Source organism: Peromyscus eremicus, chromosome 1 (genome assembly GCF_949786415.1).
Source record: "Peromyscus eremicus chromosome 1, PerEre_H2_v1, whole genome shotgun sequence".
NCBI classification, from domain to species: Eukaryota; Metazoa; Chordata; class Mammalia; order Rodentia; family Cricetidae; genus Peromyscus; species Peromyscus eremicus.
Window position 1 is genome coordinate 176113058 of NC_081416.1, and position 7507 is coordinate 176120564.

The 7507-nt window shown below is 37.1% G+C and overlaps 1 pseudogene; it reads left to right on the plus strand.

Moving 5' to 3' along the window:
• LOC131900565 (vomeronasal type-1 receptor 4-like) lies at positions 1 to 934 on the plus strand (annotated as a pseudogene).
• The last annotated feature ends 6573 nt before the right edge of the window (positions 935 to 7507 follow it).

Here is a 7507-nt window from a genome sequence, read left to right on the forward strand (position 1 = left end):
ATGGACTTCTGGAATATGGCAATGAGAATTCTTTTCTTATCACAAATTTCATCTGGAATGTTGGGAAACTCCTCTCTAATTTTCTACTATCTCATCCTTTACTGTAGAGAATGCACATTAAAGCCCACAGATTTGATTCTCATGCACCTAATGGCAGCCAATGCCTTGATCATTCTCTCTGCAGGAGTGCCCCAAACAATGGCAGTATGGGGACTTAAACATTTCTTGGATGATTTTGAATGCAGGCTCCTATTGTACATTCAAGCATTTGTCAGGAGTGTGTCCACTGACATCATCTGCCTCTTGAGTGGGTTTCAGGCCTTGACCATTAGTCCCAGGAAGTCCTGTTGGAAGGATCAAAAAGTGAAAGTTGAGAAGAACGTTGGCTGTCACATTTACCTCCTCTGGATCCTGTACATGTTGATAAATTTCATTCCTATTGCATACACATTTGTCAACAGGAATAGCAAAAATGTGACAAGAAGATGAGACTTTGAATACTGTTCCATCGTAGTTCAATATGAAATTTCTGAATATCTCTATGCAGCACTGGTGGTGTTCCCTGAAGTCTTCTTTTCTGTGCTCATGGCCTGGTCTAGTGGATCCATGATTGTCATTCTTTACAGACATAAACAGAGGGTCCAACACATCCGTAGCACTCATGGTTCTAGCAGAAATTCCCCTGAATCCAGAGTCACCAAGAACTTTCTGATCCTAGTATCTACCTTTCTGGCTTTTAATACTTTCTTCTCCATCTTAAGAGGCTTCATTAGTCTTTTGTATTATCAAAATTGGTGGCTGATAAACATCAATCGCTTAAATTCTCTCTGTTTTCCATCTTTTGTACCCTTTTATTTTCATGGATCATTACTCTATTGTATCCAAGCACTGTTTGTTCTGGATAAGGAATAAAAAGAATGTAATCTCATTTTAACTGTGGAAATATGTTTTGCTTGGTACTTAGTTGTTTACACACCTTTCACACTCAAAAGGTCAATACAGGAAGTTAAATTGGTAAATTTTTGTCTTTAGGAGTAGCTGAATTGATTATGGCCCTTTGTTAGGTGATTAAATAGCAGCCTGGAGGATCAAATCCTAATGTGTGAGGCCCATTGTACTCTTCTACTTGAAGGACTGAGAGTCTTCCCTCTCTAATTTTCTACTATCTCATCCTTTACTGTAGAGAATGCACATTAAAGTCCACAGATTTGATTCTCATGCACCTAATGGCAGCCAATGCCTTGATCATTCTGTCTGCAGGAGTGTTCCCTGAAGTCCACCTGATACACTAAGGAGCCAGCCAAAAGCTGCCAATAGAATATCTTTTATGTGGCTTTCATTCTGTCTGGGAATCTTGGCTGCTTGGTGATTTCACAGGTAGGTCTCTTTCCTATATTCTAAGTGCATCAAGATGGAAATAGGGCATGGCCATGAAAATGGGACAGGGTTCGCTTGTCCCATTTCAACTGGTGTGCTCTGTACCAACATAAGAAGAAAATAGGATTAATATCTATACAAAAATCAATTAAAAATGACTGATGGTTTTGGGGTAATTCTGAATTTGGTTTGCTAGTATTTCATAGAGAATTTTAGACTTATCAGAGATATTGACTTGTAATTTCCTTTACTGTTGTCCTGTCTTCATCTGGTTTGGCATCAGTGTAGTGCTGGCCTCACCAAAAGAGTTTGATAGAATTTAAAACATACATAATAGAATTCATTTTGTTGTTTCTCAAACAAACAGAAAAAGGAACAACTATTTGTCCCAGCATTTTGTTCCTGGGCATATACCCAGAGAACGCCATATCATTCCCCAGAGACATTTGTAATTCTATTTCCATTACTGCTCTATTTATTATCAAAAGCAAATGTGGACCACTTACATATCCATACATGGACAAATTGATAATTACATTTGTGTCCATATACAAAATGGAATATAATTTGACTACAGTAAAGATGAAATCACAAAATGTGCAGGAAAATTGATGGAATTATAAGGCATAATATATAGCCAGGTCACTTATCATATAGATAGGATAAGAAAAAAGTAGAATATTGAATCTACTTCTAGAAAGCAGCTACTAGTTTTTAATATTTTATATTGGATATGATTTTTGTATATTGTATACAAATTATGTACATTGATACAAATTTGAGTTGATTTTGTTAGAAAATACTGTACACATACTTCTAATCTTGTTCAAGGTATTGGACCTATACAGCACAATTAAAAATGTAATGCAAATTGCTAATCCTTGAAAATTATTATTACCTACTAATTAGGATATAAAGAAATACAAGTTGTATTTAGGCACTCACCTATTACAATTGAAGTCACATTAGGTATATTTTCAAAGTCAAACAGAAATGTATTTTAGATAAACATGTCATCTTCAAACACTTCAGAGATCTACACAATATGACATTTAAGACGTTTTAATAATGTAGATTGTTTTTTGTTTATGAAAATGAGACATGTCTTTTCCTGGCAGCACCAATCTACTTCAGAGAAGATAATGGGCATCAAAGAAACTCCATATGGAGTTTACTTTCTTTGTGGTATGTTAGCCACTGGACGAGAAAGTGTCCTTGCCTCAATGACTGACAGTATGCTGTCCAAAATGGACAAGCAGGACACAAATTGAAGGACTGCCAGTCCTTGCCAAGACAAGGTAGGAAGGCCCTTTAAAAAATCCTATTTCACAGGAGTCTGTCAGATATTCTAGGTCTGTAGGCCAAAGATGAACACTCCAACATTGCAGAGAGTTCTTGGGTGACTGTCCAGACAGCCAGTTATTTGTCATAACTCACAATTTTTTGGAAGTTGCTTGCTTGCTCTTTGCTTTCTTAGGTAACATTATTTCCTTCTTGGATCTCTGAGGGAATAGAATATTATATAGTGATAGTTATTGTTATCTTTGTTAACATATTCAGAAAAGAAACTCCCTAAAGATATATGAAGTATGTAAGTTTGGAAGACATCAAAAGATAGATCCTTCTGGTTCTCTCTGAGTTCAAGGCCACACTGGGCTACATGAAATTGATCCAGTATAGGAGAGAAACAGAGCCAGGCAGTGGTGACACACACCTTTAGCCAGCACTTGAGATCTCATGCCTTTGCTTGGGAAGCACACACTCCTTTAATCCTAGGAAGTAATATGGCAGGGCAAAGAAAGTTATATAAGGAATGAGGATACAGGAACTCTCTCTCTTTAGGCTGAGGATTTTGTAGAGGTGAGCACTAGTGGCTGCTGCTCTGCTTCTCTGATCTTTTAGCTCTCACCCTGATATCTGGCTCTGGGTCTTTTATTAAAAGACCATCTAAGATTCAAACATTATCTCCTTGTTTCCACTTCTTTGCTAAGTTCTATTATACTATGTTCTATTATATTTGGATTTTGATATGTTTCATTATCTTTCTTCCCATCTTTTATTATATCAAATAGGCACCCTGTTATATTGAAAATTTTATATATGAGGACTGTATTTACCTCCTTTACTCCCATTCTCTACTCCAACTTTCCCTTGGTCCCTCTGCTTCCTCCCAAATTCATAGACTCTTTTAATTTATTTATATATATATATATATGGATAATTATAATCTTCAAAGTCCACATAGTGTTGATCATATGTTTATATTTTTATGGCTGAGGACTTGGTATTGGATTAACATTTAATGGATTCATTCCCAGGGAAGACTAATTCTCCCTCTTTCTGAGCTCATTAATTACCTGTAGCTTTACTTTTTTCTTTTGTTTCTTTCCTTCTTTTTTCATGGTGATTTTTTCTTTCTTCTTGAATATAAATTCATCTCTCATACATGATGTGTCATTGATTAAGATGCACTCTCATGAGAATTATAAATTGCTGTGATACATGTAGTCCTGGTGTTGACATTTTTCTATTGGTAATGATCTTACCAGAAAGAATTGCTAACACTTTTCATATTTTCACCGGACAATAGGCATTTTCCTGTTGAAATTTTAGAAAATGTAAGCTTATAGCTAAGTCTTACATGATAAGCACAATAAATGGACAGAACCAAAAGAATGGGAATAGGATTTGCAGTGTAAATGTTAGAACTCTGAATTCTGACATTTGTTGTTTGATATTACCAAGTCCATCAGAGCCTGGAAATTGAGGTGTAGTGTCTGATGATAAGAAAGGGACAAAATGTTGGGAAGCATGCAGCTGTTGGTGCACTGGCATTGACCAGCCACCTAGTGTTTCCATTTACAAAGCATAAACATGGTGAAGATGCCAGGAGTTGAATAAAGACCACAAAACTGCTCACCAGGACAAGAATGGTTTAGGTGGCTCTAGTCACAGGAGATGGCCAATGACACAGAATTCTGAAAAGTTGTGGACCCTCTGCTTGTGCTTCAGCAAGAAAAGCACCAGAAAAACATTGAACCACATCATGATTACCAAACACATAACATCCAAAGATCTGAATAAGATGACAAATAATGTGTAGGTTAGATTTTAAGCTTTGGCCATACCACAATATAGAAACTTTCTAATCCCTGGGCAGTTTCTTCCATCCCTCATGTCTGTCACAAGCACAGGAATCAAGTCATTTACCATTAATTTCAGGGCCAGCATAGGCAGCCAGAACTTCTGATGATGGGTCTCTGTCTTTGAACTGTACTTGGCAGTCCATGAGGTGATCAAGATAACCTGGAATAAATTTAAGATTGATTTGGATCCAAGGGATACTCCTCTGGCGACTCTATAAAAAACAAGATTACATGCAATGTTATGTAGAAAATATGTCTAACCAAAAGCAGCCATTTTCTGACTGATTCCTTTACAGAGAAGAACTATGAAGTTAGCCGTGGTCAGGTGTTTGACAATTAGGTCATTTGGCCTGGCTCTGATTCCAGGAGAATATATCAGTAATGAAACGGCAAAGCAAGGCTGAGTTAAACAACGTCCCCAGTGCATTCTGAGACAGGAAGAGGATCCCCATGGCCATGTCTGTGGATGACATTCTGTTATATTACTGTGACTATCACTTAATGTGAGATCCAGAGAACTCTTGATAGACATGTAGGACTACTCTCTTCATGCCATTCTAAATACTGTGTTCACCTTCAACCAGTACATTCCAATCTAGAGGAATAAGGAAGTGTGTCATTTTCAGACAAAGCTTCCTGAGTTTAAAAGTGTGCAGACTGTGGTGAACGGTCATCCCTATAGTGTCCTTCACTTTGAGTTGGCATGTTGCACAGTGCCTCACAATCAATATTCGATTTGAATTTGTTGCAGCACTGATAGATGGATACAGTTAGTGAACAGCTCACAGGAATATTATCTGACTTTCAACCATGTAAGTCTCTGGAATTCTCAGGATTGGAGGCAGGCATTTTACTCACTGCACCATCATTCTAACTCCAGATTCACCAGATCCCACCAAGGGTAAAAGACTTAACTGGACTGAGAACAGCTGCATCAAATGAGATTACAGTGTTTGGAATACATGCAACACTACCATTCATCACCTTTTAAAATATTTCTTGTTTGAATATAAAGAAAATTTCTTCATCTAGCTGTTCTTTTCTTTGTTACATTTTATAAATTCCTTCCCTGTGTTACCAAAGAATCCTGTTGAAACCTGAAATATTTTTAGACCTGTATTATGAAGGTATAAAATAAAATAACCCCAGGACAACAATGCTGGTCATGTGAAGATAAATTTTACATACAAACTAAAATAATTAAAGGTAAAAATAGTCTCATAGTCAGAATTGCAGTCTCATGAAATTTACCTATATTTTTATAACTAAGGTACCATTATTCACACCTAGAAAATGATCAGTAATATACTACAGTTGTCTAAACATGTTGCAAATTAAATTAAACATACATAAATATTTACAATATATAATATTTCATATTAAAAGGGACAACAATATGTTCTTTGTCTGTATATATGTCCAAGGAAGTACACAGAAGACAAAATAATATCTAGCAGTTAGACTCAAACAGTAGCATTGCTGTGAACGGTCAGCTTCAATTATGAAAATGTAAATTTGGTACAGAGAGAGAAACCCCATTAGAATTACTTGCTATTGGTTGCTACCGATGTCTGCCTTTTCTACATTTTATATATATAAATATGACATTAGATCCTTGTTACTATTGCTTTCCTTTACAATGTGATCATATCCCTTAATTCCTACTGGACACTCAGCTTTGCACTAGGAAAAAGAAAACCATCAACTTCTGGAAGCCAGAGTTTGTACATTTAAGCAGGGGTGGCTCAAGTCTATACAAATCTCCTCCTTTAGCTCACTGTTGCTGTTATGCATTGTAGCATCTTTCTGAATACAGACTGATATTTCTTCAAAGGGAAAGGGAGAAGATGTGAACCCATAACACTGTCACACTTTGTTTCACTCATAAAGGTCTTACTTCCCTTTTTCTGGTACAGACCTATAGCTAAAACTATAGCAAATAGTTTCAAGAAGAGTGGAATAGGACTGTAAGAGCATCTCATGTACAGGTTTCTTTAACTCTTATTGTTCTAAAGCACATACTGGATCATTTCCTCTGCTTGCAAATTTGCCTTTTGCTGTGTCTCTAGGGAAAGGAAAAGACCAGTTCAGAGCTGCACTCACATAGCATGCAGCAGACTGTCCTAGCTTATATAATTCTGAGGGAAGAATTTAAGATTTACTTGTGAAAGTAGATTCTGTGATGGCTGATGCTGCCTGCATAGGACCTCAGTGGTCACAGGACAGACAGCCTGTCTCCATATAGGTGGAATTTCCTGATAGAGTGTGACTGATATATCGTTATGTCATGAACTCATCTCCTTTCTGGTCAAGATGAGGTCATAGGAAGTAAACATGGCATTGCCCGCTGAGGGAATTGATGTCACCCCTGAATAAACCTTATTTCCATCACAAACACTTAGAAAGATTCACATGCTATTGATCTGCAGAGGGACATGCTGAAGATTGTCTGCATTCTGCTCTGCTGGGTGTTAGGACACAAAGGCAAGCCAGGGAGCTGGAGAATAGGGATGGATTTTGAGGAGGAGTGAGTGATGGTGAAAAGGGAAGCAGTGGATGGGTTTTGAAATGTAGAGCCAATCTCATCAAAATTACTGAACAAACCAATAGAAAATGGCCACCTCCCCCACACAGACAGAATATCAACCCAAAATATTTTCCCAGGATGCCAAACACCACCCTCAACAATTTTTTATAGGAACAAGATAGGATTACATAATGCCACTTTCTTCAACCTCTGTCACAACCTAGGGAATATATTCTTATTCTATTTGACAATTTCAGTATTGCCCATGAAACTGAAAATTCCACATAGCATAGCTTGCTTCTGTTATGGGTTAGGGTTGCTCAGAGATTCACCATAACTATGAATAAATGTTAATAAGTAGATGCTTTTTATATAGTTACTGGAGTGATTGGAGCCTGGTCTGCACCTGAGAGCTCTACTAAAATACAGAACTAACCCTCTCCATCCAGACATCATA